This window comes from Scleropages formosus, chromosome 20 (assembly GCF_900964775.1).
Source record: "Scleropages formosus chromosome 20, fSclFor1.1, whole genome shotgun sequence".
Lineage (NCBI taxonomy): Eukaryota > Metazoa > Chordata > Actinopteri > Osteoglossiformes > Osteoglossidae > Scleropages > Scleropages formosus.
In genome coordinates, this window is record NC_041825.1 from 8,548,509 (window position 1) to 8,566,319 (window position 17,811).

Sequence of the window (17,811 nt, forward strand, 5' to 3'; positions counted from 1 at the left end):
AGCCTCTCTAAGCCATTTTTTTTTTTTTTTTTGTCACATTTCAAACAGCCTAGTTTTGTCTGAAGACATTTTATTATTGGCTTTAAGTTTCATTCATATTGCTGCTGCTTGAAGGAGCAGTGTTATTTTGCATGGCAAATTATCCCCCACCTGAGGCCGACTGGTATGTGAGGAAAGGCTCTATATGTACAAACACACACACACGTGTTTTCTCAACAAGTTCTATCCCTTTAGGCCATTTACATCCAGACTGATCATGGACTTGCAGCCCAGCAACTTTGTGCTTAAATTTCTTTATTTAGCTCCAGTGTGACTTCCAGTGTTAAGTTACATACAGTGTTTTATCTATTTATACAGCTGTGTAATTTTTTACTGCAGCGGTTGGCCACGAAAGCAAGGTTTGAAATTCAAAGATATGTCCTTTCAGTCCGAAGGGAGAACCTCTAAGCACTCTGCCCCCCTACCGCCCTGCTTCCGGTACGGCATCGAGTGCCAGGTGTCGGTGAATTGGTGGCTATGGGGGAGTTGAATAGGTCTCGCCTCCACAGCAATACACCCCACCCTGTGCCCTTTTTACCACGTTTACTTTGCAGTGCCTTGCCAACTGCTTACGGCATTTCCATTCTTGTACATCTTCAAATGTCGCTTTAAGCGATGTGTAAACTTGTCAGACGTCTTTGCCGTACCTGACGAAGGACTCTCTTACCATGAGGGATCTGTGCGGAAAAACAAGCACATTTTCTCCATGAGTAGAGCATCGAATAAGATGATCGACTGACGTGATCTTGAGAAACACCCCCCCATCACATTTCTTCATTTAATTCACCTCAAAGATGACTTGCACCATTAGCTACAGTGCAGTGTAATACGCTACTCACAATTACCATTTATACTGTCTGATCATTTGTACCGCAGCAATTCAGGGTAAGTGCCTCAATCAAAGATATTATAGAAGGAGCAAGAATTCCAACCTGGGTCCTTTGGTTGGAAGGTGCCAACTGTAACAACTACGCCACCTGCTGTCACAGTTGAGGAAAAAGTGAAACGTCGGCCCTCAACAAAGACCGCGTCCCTTTCGCATTTTCTCTCCAGCTGATTTGGGACTTCTACCCTGTTCCACTCTGTTGTCATGTTAATGCCAGTCCATCCAGAAGTTCTGAGCTCCATCTAAGAAAAAGCTGAATTGAGGAATCTGCATTGTGGCCCCGATGTGTGCAGCTGAGAAGTATCCTGTACCATATTTAACGCAGCTGTTTCTCAGCCTTTCCAAATTATAAGCTCTTAACTCTTCCCAAAAAAATGTCAGTATATTTCATACCAGGCTAATGATGGCACAAATCTCTTTAAATTGACACCACACATCATAATTCCATATTTCTCTTCAGCAAGGTCTGTATTAGATTTTAAAATCATTATTGCTTCTTGTGTTTAAATTTTGAAATGCTACGGTGTATCAGACACGTCGAAATCACTTCGCGACAGGTGCAAAACAAAAAACGGCCTTCATACAAATGCCTCTAGACACAGACGTCGAACAATTTGTCACACGGTGAGACGGAGTGTGTGTTTAAAATTCCATTCTGGATGAGGTGCCGACAGTGACTGTTTTCTGGTGTCCCGGGGTTCGGCAGAGGTGACCCTCCTGTATTCAGAGAAGCCGCTGTCTTGCCGATGAGAAAGGAGCCACTAACGTGGTGGCCCCGTTGCCATGGTAATCCCTCCGCAACTTCTGGAAAGAGAACAGGCTGCAGGAAGGTGAGTCCACCAATTAAGGCATGCTTAATTGCTTTTAATTGTTTTAAGACTTTATTAAATGCATTCGTTACTGGACTGAATTTGGTTATAAACGGCGCTCTCTTTTCGTAGCAAAAAATCTTTACAAACAGAAAGTGACCTGAGAAATTTTACATTATCGTTTTTTTTGGTCTATCTATAAATATAATTTTGTGCTGAAACACCGTCCTTTCCAGCTATATTGATTGGTTTGTAGTAACAAAACAGAATGGTAGGTAAACAGTTAGATTTTGCCCAAATTTGTCCAAAGAGGACCTTCTATTAAACCCTTAAAGATTAACGCAACATTAAACTCACTCATTTACATTCATTCAACAGACACTTCTCTTCAGAACGACTTACATCTTCAGAGTAAAGTGCATTTCACCAACAGATGAAGATCTTCAGATGAAGCCTTGCGATTGTCACAGTAGAGTCAGTTTATCCAACACCACCGTTTTTGGAGGTGCGCATTACGCAGTAGGTACCAACAGAATTAACAGGAAACACAAATGTGATTGTAACAGGTGATGTGATGCAACTTCCTGTGGAGTATAAAGTAGATCAGAAGAGAAATTAGTCCAGAAGAGATGTATTTTGAGAGTCTCCTAAAATGTCGACAGGGATTCAGCAGTTCTGAGGGAGCGAGAGCTCATTCCATCACATCAGAGCCGAAATGGAGACATTACGACCAAACGTTGGGATTTACTTTACTGTAACAACTCTTATGATTTAATGTAATAACTCATTCCTTCAGGCTTTTAATTTTGAACCTCTTCTATACGGGACCAATACGCAGACCAGCTCAAGAGAATGAAACAAGGCTGTGAATGAGAATCTCGGGTTTTTCAAATTGTCTGCATTTCCACGGATAAAAGTGGACAGCGAACATCTCATTTTGTTAAATCTTTCAATAACTATCGGTCTCATTGCAGTTCTTATTTCACTGTGGTAAAGACAAGTAGGTTTCGAACTTGATTAATGGAAAGTGGTGTCGTGTCTGATTTCGGGACCAAAAGGGAGTAGGCCGTTCCATTGCAAGATATCTGTAGGGACAGGCTTTGGCACCGGTTCTACTTTTCCCAATCCTAGAAACCAACAGATAACCTGCCCCTTTGCGGAGCAGGCAATCACAGAGGTTCATAAGGAGTAAGAGGCTTACTCAAATAAGCCTGAGCAAGCCCATTTTAAAGCCCTATATGCCAAAGGTAGTAATTTAAAGGGAACATTGGACTGTATCAGTAGCTAGTGAAGCGTCACTGGAACTGTACTAATATGTCCACACTCTTTGGTTTTTGTGAGTTTCTGAGCGGAAATTCTTCACACAGCTTCAGCGAAGCCTTCGAAGCGCCAAAAAGTTTTGCTTTGACCAAGTCGGTAAAGGTTCAGTTGCACGTTCTGATTTGCCATTCTTCATATTCGGAGTGACCGTTCTGTAGCCACCACCCGTTGTCTGGTGCATCTTGTATTTATTTAGCAGACATTTTTCTCCAATGCAACTTCCAGTGAACTCTATGTAGTGTTATCAGCCCACACACCTTATTCACCAAGGTGACTTACACTGCTAGATACACTACTTACACTGGGTCACTCATCCATACATCAGTGGAACACACTCTCTCTGTCACTCACACACTACGGGTGAGCCTGAAGAGCATGTCTTTGGACTGTGGGAGGAAACCAGAGCACTCAGAGAAACCCACACAGACACAGGGAGAACATGCAAACTCCACACAGACTGAGTGGGGATCAAACCCATGTTTTCTCACACCACCCAGGTGCTGTGAGACAGCAGCGTTACTTGCTGTGCCACCCAATAGAGGTGAGGTAGAGATGAATGCAAACCTTTCCAATAATTCTTGTTCTTTTTTTTTATTAATTTTTTTGATGACAATGTGTGCATCAGGGAGGGGGGCGCGGTGGCGCAGTGGGTTGGACCGGGTCCTGCTCTCCAGTGGGTCTGGGGTTCGAGTCCCGCTTGGGGTGCCTTGCGACGGACTGGCATCCCGTCCTGGGTGTGTCCCCTCCCTCTCCGGCCTTACGCCCTGTGTTGCCGGGTAGGCTCCGGTTCCCCGTGACCCCGTATGGGACAAGCGGTTCTGAATATGTGTGTGTGTGTGTGTGTGTGTGTGTGTGTGTGTGTGCATCAAGTAGAAAAATACAAGGAATAAATTTAGTTTAATATGCACTCACTTGCTCACCTTTGTTAACCACTTGTCCTGTCTCGTCTCATGGACGCGATGGTCTGAATTTCATTTAGAAAAAGAATAAATGCCTTTATATTAGCAATCAGTATGAACATTAATTTTCAAAACCTAATGGTGAGAAGCTTCTCTGCGATAAGCATGGGAACATGTCAGAAGAACGAAATGGCACCGGCCACCTGGTAAGTTCAAGTTTGTTGCTATAAAGCTGGAATGTAAATTACATCAAACGAGAAACCGCTGTCAAGTTACAGATTTATTGGGAAGCTGTTCTTAAAAGGCACAAGTGTGGCCACCCCTGCAACCGTAAAAATTATGATTTTTTTGATATCAAAAACCTAGTCAGAGGACTCAGTAAGAGGTATATTGTATTTTTCTCTGAGCCAGATCTCAGTCAATTATAAATATCAAGGTTATTATCAATGGTTAATTTGTGCACGAGGAGAGCCTTTGGGGCAACTGATTTAATATGTAATAGGCCAATTTTCCTCATTGTGTGACACCTTCTGTGAGACTGTGAGTGTGGGACTGCTTGCGGGAAAAACCAAGCTGTTTGACCCCCCGCACACCCTGCTTGTCCACACCGGCAGCAATGGCTTAGCTTATCATAGAACAAGGTGACCTTCCAGACTCCTGTCACCAGCCGAATGTGTATTACAAGAACATTGCACTTGAGGACTCTGGGCACAGCATGGTGTCTTCTGGCTGTGCTATCTGATAGCCTCAAGAAGCCCTTCCACACTGCACTGATAGGATTATTGACCCATTTGTGTCAAATTCCATGTTAAAGTGTTTGTCACTGTGTCTGTGATCTTCTGCACAAGCACAAGGAGTGGATCTTTACCATACTCTTTCAAGCAGCATCTGCTAACTGTATGTATAGCTGGTCCTCCATTTATGACAGGGGTTAATACCCTATCATTAGTTGACTTTGTCCAAAATCCCCTTATGCTGTATTATATGCACTGTAACGATATACAAACAATTGACATGCATGAAGGCTATGACTTATAACAGAGCTTCGTTCTGTTTTTTCACTAATTTCACACATTATTCACGTTACTGCATGTTACATTCATAACACTAACATACAATCATATAAAACAAATACAGTGCAGTAATTTTAAAATGATATATGCTACCGGGAATTATTTATCACTACTGTAGTTAATACTATGCAATATTCCTTAATGAATAGTGAACGTTCACTTTTTCGCTAGCTAGTCATTTTAAATGAAAGGAACTTGAAGGGGATCACAAACAGAAAGTTTAGTAAACAAAACACAATCGCTTACTAAACTGCTACATTCACTAAACTCACACACAAATTGAATGAAACCACTTGTCCTAAGCAGGGTCACGGCGATCCGGAGCCTAAGCTGGCAACATAGGCGTAAGGCTAGAGGGGGAGGAAAGGTTTACCTCAACCCGGTGGGACTGTACATGGCCGCTCAACCTTTGGAGGAGCTCAACTGGTTGTGCCAACACAGTGCAGCCTTGTTCTAAAGAGTATTCGTTCTGCTGAAGCGTGTCTCTGGTATATGCTCTTAGGAGAAAGAAAGGCCTCTTCTACGACCTTTGTGGAGTTTTCATGTTCTCCCCATGTTCAAAACCCAAAGTCATGCATGGAAAAAGCCATTTTCAAAACCTTCCTTACCATGAAAACTATACAAATGGCTACTATGAGCCAAGTTCAGCTTGATGATACTTACCCTCACTTTTCCCTACAAACTTCTGAAGCCCTAGATCGCTATGAGAAATGCTTATTCAGTATCTCATGGTGGTGCGTTGGATAGTATGGGTGCCTTACTTGTGTGATTGGTCATAGGTTCAATCCCCCTCAGTCTGTATGGAGTTTGCATGTTCTCCTTTTGTTTGTCTGGGTTTCCTCTGGATTCTCTGATTTTGTCCCACAGTCCAAAGATGTGACTCAGGTGGATTGGTGACTCACTGTTGAATGTTGAATATGAATTCATTTGTTTTTTTTTTTGTGTGTGGCTACTCTGCAATGGGCTGGTTCTTTGTCTGAGGTGTACCTTGTCTGGCCTTGCACTCTACACTTCCAGGATAGGCTCCAGACTTGCTGCTTTTTCAAATACCTTGGAATCCACTGGAGCTAAGCAGTCAATGAAACCAAAACATGAAACTCACAGCTGGAAAAAAGAATTAAGTCCAACATCTATTCTTTGCCCATAGCAGGGTGTTTAAAGGTGATAGAGGTGACAAACATTTCACAGTCACCACAGGTACAAGGAAATCCAACATAGCTTTCCAGTGTTTTGTACACCAGGCTCGTGCTGCAAAGAGCTGAGTAACAGTTACCCACCATGTTGCTGTCTCCGCTTCAGTTTTCAGATAGGAAAAAGTAGAAGATCTGGCAGCTATGTGCCTGGGAGTGACTGCAGGGAAATGTTTGACTGGTGTTATCCCAGTGCTGAAGACAAAAAGGAGAACCTTTGCCCAAAGTTCATGTGCCGAGAGGACCAGGCCTGGAATACACTGCCTGTGATTTATTGCTTCATGGTGCACCATGTTATATTGAGCCACCTAATACATTTGGCTGCATTATGTTTGTCCCACTGTACTCTGCCTCAAGCATCTTTGGTGATTATTCAAGTCAAAATACAATCTTTCACACCCATGACTCCAGGAAAGGCAATGTATGCATAGAACCTAGTGGCTGAATTAAATCCCAAAAAGGAATCCACTACTCAGTGAAAGCCAGGTGTATAAATTAACTATTTAGCTCATACTTTTCTCCACTGTAACTTACCACGTTAATCAGACGGTGTAGTGGTTAGAGGTGGTGCCTTGCACTCAAAGACCGAATGCCTGAATCCCACATACTGCTGCAGTACCCCTGAGCAAAGCACTTCTCTTCAACTGCCCCAGTCAAATTTACTCAGCTGTGTGAATGGGTAGATACCTGTAAGTGCCATAACATTGTAACTCACTTTTGAGAAAAGTGTCAGTTAAATGAATAAATGTAAGCAGTTTGCATATTCACCTAAATCATTTTACTGTACATTTTCAGAGAAAGTGCTTTAGTTAAGGCCATTAGTGCAGTAGTGGGATTGCGCCACTTTGCTCAGCTGCTGGTTTCTAGAGTAATACATTGTAAAAATAGAAGTTGTTTTTGATGAAAGTGTTAGCTACTGTCATAACATTAGAATAATAATGTCTCTTTTAATACAATCAGACTAGACCACTTGTAAATCTACAAGTATGCTATTGCTTAAAAATTGTTTTACCTATTTATTACATGGGTTGTAACAATTAAGATGCAAGGCTTTTTATTGTGCCTTGTATGAGCAGCTTATGGACCCCTATTAGTAATTTGTTGCCTCTATTAAACATGTACATATCCAGTATTTTTGGAAAGAAAAGTGTTTATTTTCAAAGGGGTTATAGAGGTTGCAAGTCAGTGTGGTTGATATTTTGAATGGATTTTTAAATGTAGAAATTAAACAACTTGGTCTCATAAATATCCTCTAGATATTAGCAGACATCACTGCTGTCGGCTGCATTCAGACCAGCTTGTCCAAGTGTTCAGGAGGGGTGGATAGGGCAGTCACTGGGGCAGGCAGAGTACTTTACTTCAATTATGTCCGTCGGTATGAAATTAAAACTTGCCGAATTTCCCTATCTCCTCTGCGGTGGCTGTGATCTCGTTAATAGCTCAGTGTCGCTTAATAAAGGCAGGAGGATTAAGGCAGAAGTTCTATACTGGGCCTCGCTGTGAATTGCTTCGACCAAATTAGCTGCCGGAGATAGTCTTGAAGTGCGGCTCTTTGAGGAGGCGTAACTCCCCTCATTAATCTGTCTTTGGTGTTTAAACCCCAATTTTATTGGGAAACTTTGGCCAAGGTCAAGCAACATTAGCACACTCATTACACTATTGCAGGGAACGCTCAACCCCATTCTAAAACGCCTGCCCAGTGAAAATACGACCAGATTAAACCACCTTACAGAGAAACATTAGCTCTGTGTGGGCTGAATGGGTGTTTCCTCACAGAAAGCTTGTTGTCATAATTCCTGCGAGCACGGCCCTGGATTAGCTGTGTTGGCTGTGCAGAGGTCATGAGGAATAAAGAGAGCGCAACGCAGCTGTGATGCGCAGCCTCGCTCTTGGATCAGACGTTTCTCCCTGGGACCATTCGCCTCTTGCTGTGCCTATAGTGTGCCGCTGTTCCAGGGCACTCGCTGTGGACTGGTGTCATCGGCTGAAAATCATGCTTACATAGCACTTAGTATGAAGGGTCAGAATGTGTCGCTTGCGGTTCCTGTCGGTCTCGCCAACGCCCCGCGCCACTCCGGGCTGTAGGGATGTGAACCGTGGCAGCGCTAATAAACACATGTAAAAGGATATTGTCTGTTCGTCATATGTGTCCCCCTGGAAGACATGGTTGTCATGGAAGTGTTGTGTGCCCCGTCTCCAAGCTGGGTCTCAGCGTTGTCTTTGTATTCTAGCTGACAGCTGTTCCATTTTCATGCCTTTTAAACATGTCGACAATTCTGTTTCCCATCAACATAAATAATGTTTGACGTCAAGCAAAATTAATATTATTTCACGTGTACTGGACTCCGCTATGTTTCAAATTCATGAATACGTGTGCCTGATATGCTCTCGCTGAGTTTTCTTAGTCCTTGCCAGCTAACTGCTCTCATCTCAGGCTCCTGTAGCTGAACTGTGCATTGCTTTGGATAAAAGCATCTGCTAAATGAACACAAGTAACGCTTCCCGTGTTCGTCAGGAAAGGCCCGCAGTGAACACCAGAGGGTGATGTTGGACTCCCGCCCACTCTGTCCCTGATGTCTTTTAACAGGGAAACTAATGCGTGGTCCACTCATCCATCCCTAGTGTCAAACATGTCGGGAATATATGCAAATTGTGCACAAGCACATATATTAGACAAATTATACAAGTTCGTAATGACTCAAAGTTAACGACCCTCGCTGCTTTCTTATGCAAACACGTGACAGATTTGCACGCAGGCTGATTGTGCAGATCTTTTTTTGATTTTAAGAAATGCTTTACGTCGGGCATCGAGAATATCTTATTGACATTTCCTTTACTATGTTACCAACAACAATCCAAACGGAAAAAACCTGAATCTCTCTATATTTTCCATACAATCATAATCCATCCCAGCATTCCCTCTTTTATTTTGAAATGAATGAAGACTGTATTGTCATATGTTGAAGAGATTTGCCAGGGCCCCGGGCACAGCGGAATGCCGTCTCAGTGAGATTAGCGGGGTTTGTAATGGAAGTGGAGGACACAGCTCAAGAGAACGTGTCATGCTGTCAGTGGGGCTCCACTGAACTTTAATTAGCTGCAGGCAGTGTCACTTTCATTGGGGGAGAAATAATACATCACAGGAGCGACACTCACGTGCTTCCCGGGCTCCGCAACCTCGCAATGTGTTACTGTGTGTTGGGTGTCTGTTGCCTTGCAAGAATCCACCTAGAAACCATCCACCACTCTAAGCCCAATGAGCGAACGCAGTTAATTTGAACACGGGAGGCCTACAGCATCATTTACTCTTTTACACTGATGGGACAATCAATGTGGTGACTTAATTCTACTTCTCTTATTTATTGAAAAAATATATTCCAATTCTCAATATAATCTAAAATAGATATCCCAATATATATTCCGCTCAACATTTTAACTAATCGTTTCGCTAGCACTGTGCATTGGATGTCAAAGAATTTTTTTTTACATTTATGCATTTAACTGATGCTCTTCTCCAAAGCGACTTAGAATGTCAAGGTTACAATGATCACAAGCTTACAATTATTTACCCATTTATACAGCTGGGTAATTTTTTACTGGAGCAACTTTGGTGCAATAGTGACAGCTGGTAGTGTAGGGGTTATTGCTGTTGCCTTGGGACCTAAAGGTTGCAGGTTTGGTCCCCACCTCTGACTATAGTACCCTAAGCAAGGTACTTACACTAAATTCCTGCAGTAACATTCCCCAGCTGTGTAAAAGGGTAAATGATTGTAGGTGAACTTACATTGTAAATTGCTTTGGAGAAAAGCCTCAGATAAATGTCAATATGTTGCTCAAGGGTAATACAGCAAGAGGTTGGGGTTGAACTTGTGACCTTTTTGGGTCCAAAGGCAACAGCTCTAACCACTACACTACTAGCTGTTTTAGTTTTTAAAACTAAATGAGGATAAAAGCAACATTTTAGTTGCCCGACCAAAAACTTACAGAGAGCTAACACAAAACATGGTCATAAGTCATAGGTCGCAGGTTAGAAATAAAGATTTTAACTTTTAGTTATTTGTTTTTCTCCTCATAGTATTAATTTTGTAAAGACTAGTTTTTATCACTTTGGAAATATTTCAAAGGGGAGACTTTTTTGTTGTTTCATGCTGAGAGGTTAACCCATGCATTTGTCACTAGTAGGCCGAATTATGTTAATGCTCTTTATGCTGGTCTCTTCTTGTTATTACTTGAGCTGGATTGTCCCTGTACAATATAATTTATACATTTAGCCAAGAATTCTTTCCTAAATGACTTTCAGTTATTTGTCATTTAGGAGCTGGGTAATTTTTACTACAGCAATTAAGTTTAGCACCTTGATAAAGCTTCATACAGCAGGAGATTTATTCAGAACCTTGAGCATTCAACTAGAAGGCAACGGCTCTGACCACTATGCGACCTCCTTGATGCTAATTAAACAACCAATGCACAATATCTGAGTTTTGTCATGCATTTTAAATCCTGCTAAGTATGTGTGTGTGTTGCCTCTTCCTGTGTTTCCACATACTGCAAGGGCTACTGTGATTAAGGATCCCTTACGTGACAAGGGTAACATCTCAGACATGTGGTGAGGCTGACTCTTCACCCACCAGTGACCACAGACTATGCTGATGACAGGCTCAAGGAACCCGCGCTATTTGCAAAACCCACAAGGCAAATGAAAGATGTAGAACTGTGGTAAAAATGGCCCACCGTGCATCTCAGTCTGTTCCCAGATGTTCTTTGTGTACGGAGGGCAATGGATCAACTGCAGAGAGCATCACTTCTGTACTGAGCAGTAAGCCTATTTACTATGTCATACTGTTGGCATAATACTGAAAAACTGATGTTACTTGTTGTTCCTTCTGCCAAAAACTTCTTCACTCCAACGTATTTGAACGTGTGCGATGATCTGTTCCGCCCTGAATATCCCCTATTCTTATGTGCAGTGGCTCCTTGGATTACAAACATCCCAGCTGCAAATTTTTAAAGACGCAAACATATCACAGCTTATTTATTTATGTTTAATTGCACGTTTTTGACAGTTGGAGCAGAGCTGAAATGACCTGTGCATCTTCATCCAGCCATGAGTGAATCGCACTCAAAAAAAAGAATAGAAACAGAACAGGAAACTGAGACGACCTTCCTTCAATTCTTCTCTACAGTGCTAACTTGCAGCTCATGTCTGGTGTTTCTCAGTGTTGGTGATCAACAAAAAGGTGGGGAATGTTGCACATGTTTATTCGATGAATCAATAAACAGTCACCTAGCCTGCTGGAGAGAATGCATTAAGTCTTCTTACTTATTAAAACTAATGTAATGTACCAAAGTTAATAAAAATGTTAAACCAGAAAGTCTTACAAAGTGTTTTTATTATCGACAGTTACACCCAGATTTTTACATAACCTTAGTCATAATTGAATTGCGGGACATCTTTTGTGTTAAATTTTTATTTATTGTGTAAACAGATGAAGTGCAAAGCGGCCCAAAGCTGAGAAACACTGGATATGCTAATGTGATCAATTCGTTCTGCAGCACTGAATGGGAGGCTGTGGAGATCCAGTCCCATCTGTATCTGTAAATGGAGGATGCCATACATATGGCTGACATGTCCTGTGCCCTAAAATGACAAAAAATGTGTGCGTTATGTGACACGATACTCTTTTACGATCAACACAGTGTCATATTGATCTGTATTTAGTCTTTGTGAAAAAAAAAAAAAACCTTATGAGAAGTTTCTCTCAGGTGTGGCAGAACTGCAGAGTCAGTTATGCATTGTTCTTTGTACCAGAGTAAACCTCAGCCTGACAGGTCAAAGTCCTGATCACTGGAAAATTAATTGGAAATGTAGGTGTGTAAATTTACCAGTTTCGGCTTTGTCCAAAGCAACTGTCAGTGTTTGAATGTTTTTCTATTACAGTTATCATACCTTATTCATTTATACATTGTATCTGCAAGATCTGATCTTTCGTTATACCCCTACCAGACTGGTACACTTTTCTACCTTTGTCCGCCTGGTGGTCCTACCAACGGAAGATCCAAAATCAAAAGCACGGTTCTGGCTCCCATGTGGTGGGATGACCTCCCCCCCGTCACTCTGAACTGCTGAATCTGCCTCTACATTTAAGAAGGGTCTTAAAACTCACCTCTTTCAGACTCACTTCTCCTATGATCTTTTAAGGGCACGATAAATGTGTATATGTTTATATTCAATTATTCTGTGATTGTAACTGAATAATGGATGCACCTTTATGCAGCTACTCGTGTCATGTACATTGGTTTAAATGGTGCAATGTGACATGTTAACCGTGCTTTAGAATCACGTGTCTGTATCCAGGTCTCTCTTTCTGTTCATGTAATGCACTCGTATTTCTCTCCGAGATGTACGTCACTTGAATAAATGTAAATGTAAATACATACAGCTGAGTATTTTTACTATATGAATTCAAGGTAAATACCTTGCTCTAGGGTACTGCAGATGGAGTGGGGATACAAAACCAGGACCTTCTGATTACAAGGTGACGACACTAATCACTGTGCCACCTGCTGCCCCTATATAGGAAGTATTTTCGATACCTGAGCACTTGGGTCGTCTTGGGGATGTTTCCTGCTGCTGATAGAGCGGTAATGGATGTCATAGGTGGGTATTGTACTGTAACCGCACCACCGTGCTCTCCTTCTCCAGGGAAACCTGAACAGGCCTGGAAAGCAATTTGCAGTGAAACTGTGAGCTGTTTATGCTTTTTGGTGATCTGTGTCACAGTACCTCTCCATGCAGGCGAAAGAGGAGGGAAAACTAAGTGTGGGCACACCAGCATGCTTACATTAGACACATTGGTAATTGTTAAATGACATAAATAAGTGTCACAGATGTGGGATGTGGGCTATACGTGTTTTTTTTTTTTTTCCTGGTACAGAAGCTGATTCTCCAGAGATCAGCTTACAAGGCAGGGTGTGTTAGGGGATAGAGGCGGGGCTCTTGTTGTTTTAGGCCAGGAGTAATATTGTGTGTGGGTAAAAAAGTGCCCACATTGAGGGCCACGGAGGTGCTGCCACCCGCTTGGCCTGACAGGCGCGTGAGGAGCGATGCGAATTAGCGCTGATGAAAGGCGCCTCCTTGGACAGGCCCGGCCGTCCCGCTAATCTGTGCAGAGCTTTCCTTTTAAAATGTCAAAGATGATAAGAAGAGTTCGGGGTGGAATTCAGTCAATTACATGAGCAAGTCCCCGCTTAGCTCGGTAGCTCTGTGTGTGCCTTCTGAGTTATCATGATGAACTAAAGGACTACTAACTTTCTCCATATGTCTGTTTTCATGCATGGGATGTAACATCTTATCCTGTCAATCTTGAAGCTGATTTTGCTGTTGACTCTGCAGCGTTTAACAAACGGTGCATGTATTTGTTCAGAAGGAAGGGCAGATATTAATAACTGGGATGCCAGTCTGTCACAAGGAACTCCAAGCAGGGCTCAAACCCCGGACCCGCCGCACAGCGGGCACGGGCCAAACCCACGACACCTTGACTGTCACGTCCACGCCCACAACTCAACAGACAGCACCTGACTCTGCTCCAGCACCTGATTAACTGCTCACCCTTTAAAAGACCCTTCTCAGCTCCCATACCTTTGCGGAATCTAGTCAGAGACAACCGCCCTCCTTCGTGACGTCCAGCGCACACTCAACCCTTGTTCTCAGTTCTCGTCCTCTGGTTTTCATCCCTTCGCCTTGTTTCCCGACCACGTCCACGGATTTTCGTTTCAACGCCGACCGCCGATCGACCGACTCTTCGCTTCGTCTCCTGACACCGAGAATTTGCCTGATCCCCTGAATCCGAATGAACGACTCCGCACTTGGGTCCCGCTGTCCCGGTTCTCTCGGCCGCCCATGACATTGACATCCCCCTGGATGTTTGTAAAGGACATTTGTTCCTTTAGTTCATTCTCTTCTCTGGAGCACCTTAGAGTGTTAAGTGACCTACAATTGTTTACCCATTTGTACAACTGGGTAGTTTTTACTGGAGCATTTTAGTGTATGTACCTTGCTTAAGGGTCCTACAGCAGGAGGTGGGATTCAAACGAGTGACCTTCGAATCCAAATGTGACTTCTTTAACTACAATGCCACCTGTTGCCCAATATAGATTTATAAGCATTAGATACTAATTGCATGTGGCTTGAAAAAAAGAGGGAAAAGATGCCACTCTTCATTGGACAGATGATTAGACGCATCCGCACATTAATTCGATCATTTGCTTGGCGGTTGATGCGTCCTGCGATGGTTACTGGCACCTTTGGGGTGTTACACAACATGTTACATTTTTAATTCTTTTTTTCTTTTTCAACAGCCTGCAACAGATACATCCTGTGTGCGTACTCTGGGCTTCGAGCCAGCGACCGATTGGCTGGTTTGCAGTGGGGCGGAACCGAGCCGAGTAACAGCTTGCGGGGAGCTCTCCGCTGTCAGGTGGTGGCGGGGTGCAGTGGGGTGGACGAACCTGACGGGCCACTAACACACTGACGGCCCCTGTCTCTTATATCACCTTGTCGGTTTCATTCCCCCACTTCAAACCCTTGTTCGGTCATAACATGCGGGTCCTCTCCCAGCGTCTCCATGTGCACACAGTCTCCTGACTTTGCATTTGAGCACCGATCAGACGCTACCGCTGTGCCATCAAGTGCCAAACAACAAACCTAAACATTAAACCAACTTTGAATATTTTTACATGAGCTGGAATGGCTTGCATGTTGAGTGACAAATTATGTAATGGCATGATGTCTAATTTATCATACGCTCAGCCATACTGTCATGACTATGATTCATGAACTGTGTAATCGTGATCAAGGTGTCCTGTCTGCACCCTTTCCGTACCTCTGTTCGCGGTGTGTTAATAGTGGAAGCCTCAGCCCTGCACAAATGGCCAGGTGCAGTTCTCGTATCACGCTGTAATCCAGACCGGAAATGTACCCCCATTTACACTATGAACCGCTGATGTGTAAATGTTCAACAGTCGCATAAAGACCATTTGAAATGTTTCATTGCTACTTAATTGCATTTTACTTTGTGCAATATAACTTCTTATCTTGCATATCCATTTATGAGGTGATGTAGTGGTTAGTCTTATAAATTGAAGACTCTTGGTTCACCCCTACTGCGGTGCCCTTGATCAAGGTTCTTACCCTGAAGTGATGCAGTAGAAATAGTCCGCTGTATAAATGAGTAAATCATTGTAAAGCTACTTATACAGTATGACATCCCAAGTCACATTGGACGGATTAAGTGTCATCTTAATAATATTATGCAATCAAGACTTTATGAATATCATGCAGGTTTGGAACAATGTTCACTGAGCACTTTGCGGTCGGAGAATTACGTCTCGAAAGTTCAAGGTATCTGAAGGTGCTTCCATGGCTCCCTCTCCAAGCTGTCCAGACAGTCCCACAGGTACATGGCTTGTTAAAGCACAATATCATAGTGTTTAGAGCTGCTGCTTCTGACCCCAAAGGCTGCAGGTTTGAATCCAGCTGTAGCACCCTCAAGCAAGGTACTTACCCTGAATTACTTTAGAAGAAACGATAATCGATAATAAGAACACTTTGTAAGACTTTCTGGTTTAACTCTAGAAGTGTCAGCTAAATGACTAAATGTAAGCCCAGCAGTTCCATACAGTAGGTCATTGTCTTCATTCTCAGATCACCTTCTGGCTGTGAAGAACTATGTTCTACAAAGACTGACTGCTAAGGAAAGTAGTGACAGTACCAGTCCATTGTGATGGCCAGGTACAATATTAAAAATGAGTCCAGCAGAAGGCAACTGGCCAATTAAAAAAAAATGACAAATGGTGGCAAACTAATATAAAATCACTCATGATCTGAGAGCTTGATGTCGGCTAGTGTTTGGCGCATGAACATAAACCGAAGGCTACACATCCTCCAAGCATTCCGTCATTTCATTTATCCCACTGAGGAGCCGATAGACCTTGATAAACACCCCATGTTACTTTGTCCTCACTAAGTGGATGCTTGCACGCACAAATGATTATTCTCTTTTTTCCTCACTGTTGAACTGCCATCAGTTGTGACTCAATAGATCTTCAGAGGGACTGTGTCCTACCTACTGAGTCTAGTGAAGGGAATGTTTGGTCTTAAGCTTTCATGGGATTCATTCTAAGTAACGTTATACTTTAAGATGGCAGTAAATATACTTTCACGTCTAGGACCATGTAAACAGGGCCAATTGGGAAGGCGCAGCTGGGTCAGTTGCACTGGGATATGCTGTGACCTGCCTGCCCACACCTGCCTGCTTCTGCCGCCTCCACTCAACGCCACCTTCTCTTCAGATCATCTCAGTTCCTCTCCGTCCACGCTTGAGCGGCGCTCGGCTAGCGTGGAAAAATGTAAACCACCTTTCTCCGTCCATTTTTTTTTTTTTTTGAGACCTTTGAAGTCTAAAGTGTGATTGCTTTTGGACCAGTGCCGGTTTTCTCTTGAAGGTTTTGACATGAAAAGCAGCCTGTGCTCTCAGGTTTAGCTCATTGCCAGTGATCCAGGACTAAACCAATCAGCCTGCTGACTGCCAGATATAGTTACAAGAATGAAAGAAAGGTGGTGAAGGCACCGGGGGAGAAGGAGGGGGGATTTGTGGATGGGTGCTGCTATCAGTGGAGAACACTCCCTGCCTTTGTCTCATCTCTCCAAGGTGTGGCCACGCAGCGGAAGGTTCGAGACACATTTTACCTATCATTAATTTCATTGCTCCTTTAAAAAATTTTACATGGAGGCAATACTCATAAGCAGCGCAGAATCCGATGGGTTTGTCTTTTGTCGTTATTTGTTTCCGAGGAACGGAGACGAATGTCCTTTCCTAGGTCTCTCACGTAGGAGGGCTCTGGAAACGGTTCTCGAGAAGAATTACTGCCCGTGTCGGCGCCGCAGTCTGCGCTGCTTAGGCCTACGTCAGGATCCAGGAGCGGCGTTACAGTACATAAATCATTTCCCTCTAGTGCGCGGGGTAATTAACCCTGCTAAATTATGACACAGTGTCAGAAACGCGTGGAAACGGAGCATGCAGCCTCGGCTGCCCTTCGCGTCACAGGAAAAAGTGGGCCGTTGTTTAAATGCACCAGAGCATCCAAGATGTTCGGCCGAGGCCACAAGAAATGTAATGCCACCGGAGTGACATACTATTCTACATAAGCTAATGTTGCATGCACAGCTGAAATCCATATCCGGCAAATGTGTGCGCTGAGCAGAGGGCCTGGGAATGGCTTTCACTGTCACACTTTACTGTGCATGAATCGAAAACCAGTGAGCTAATTTATGGCTTAAAACTGTCACTTTATATTACTTCCAGTTAGACTCGCACTGGCTGGAAGGCTGTGGCTGCCTCTCTGGCTTTTGCAGCTGGTTCGGAGAAGACCTGCAATGTCCAGCACTGTTCAGATCATCGACAGCAAGATGAAAAATAGGTTTCGCGTCAGTCTTCTTGATAGATCTTTTCCATCAACCCACAGAGAGTCCTGTGCAGGGTTCTGGTAGTTCACAGAATGCCCAAGAGGCATAGAGTGTGAGCCAGGGTGCACTGT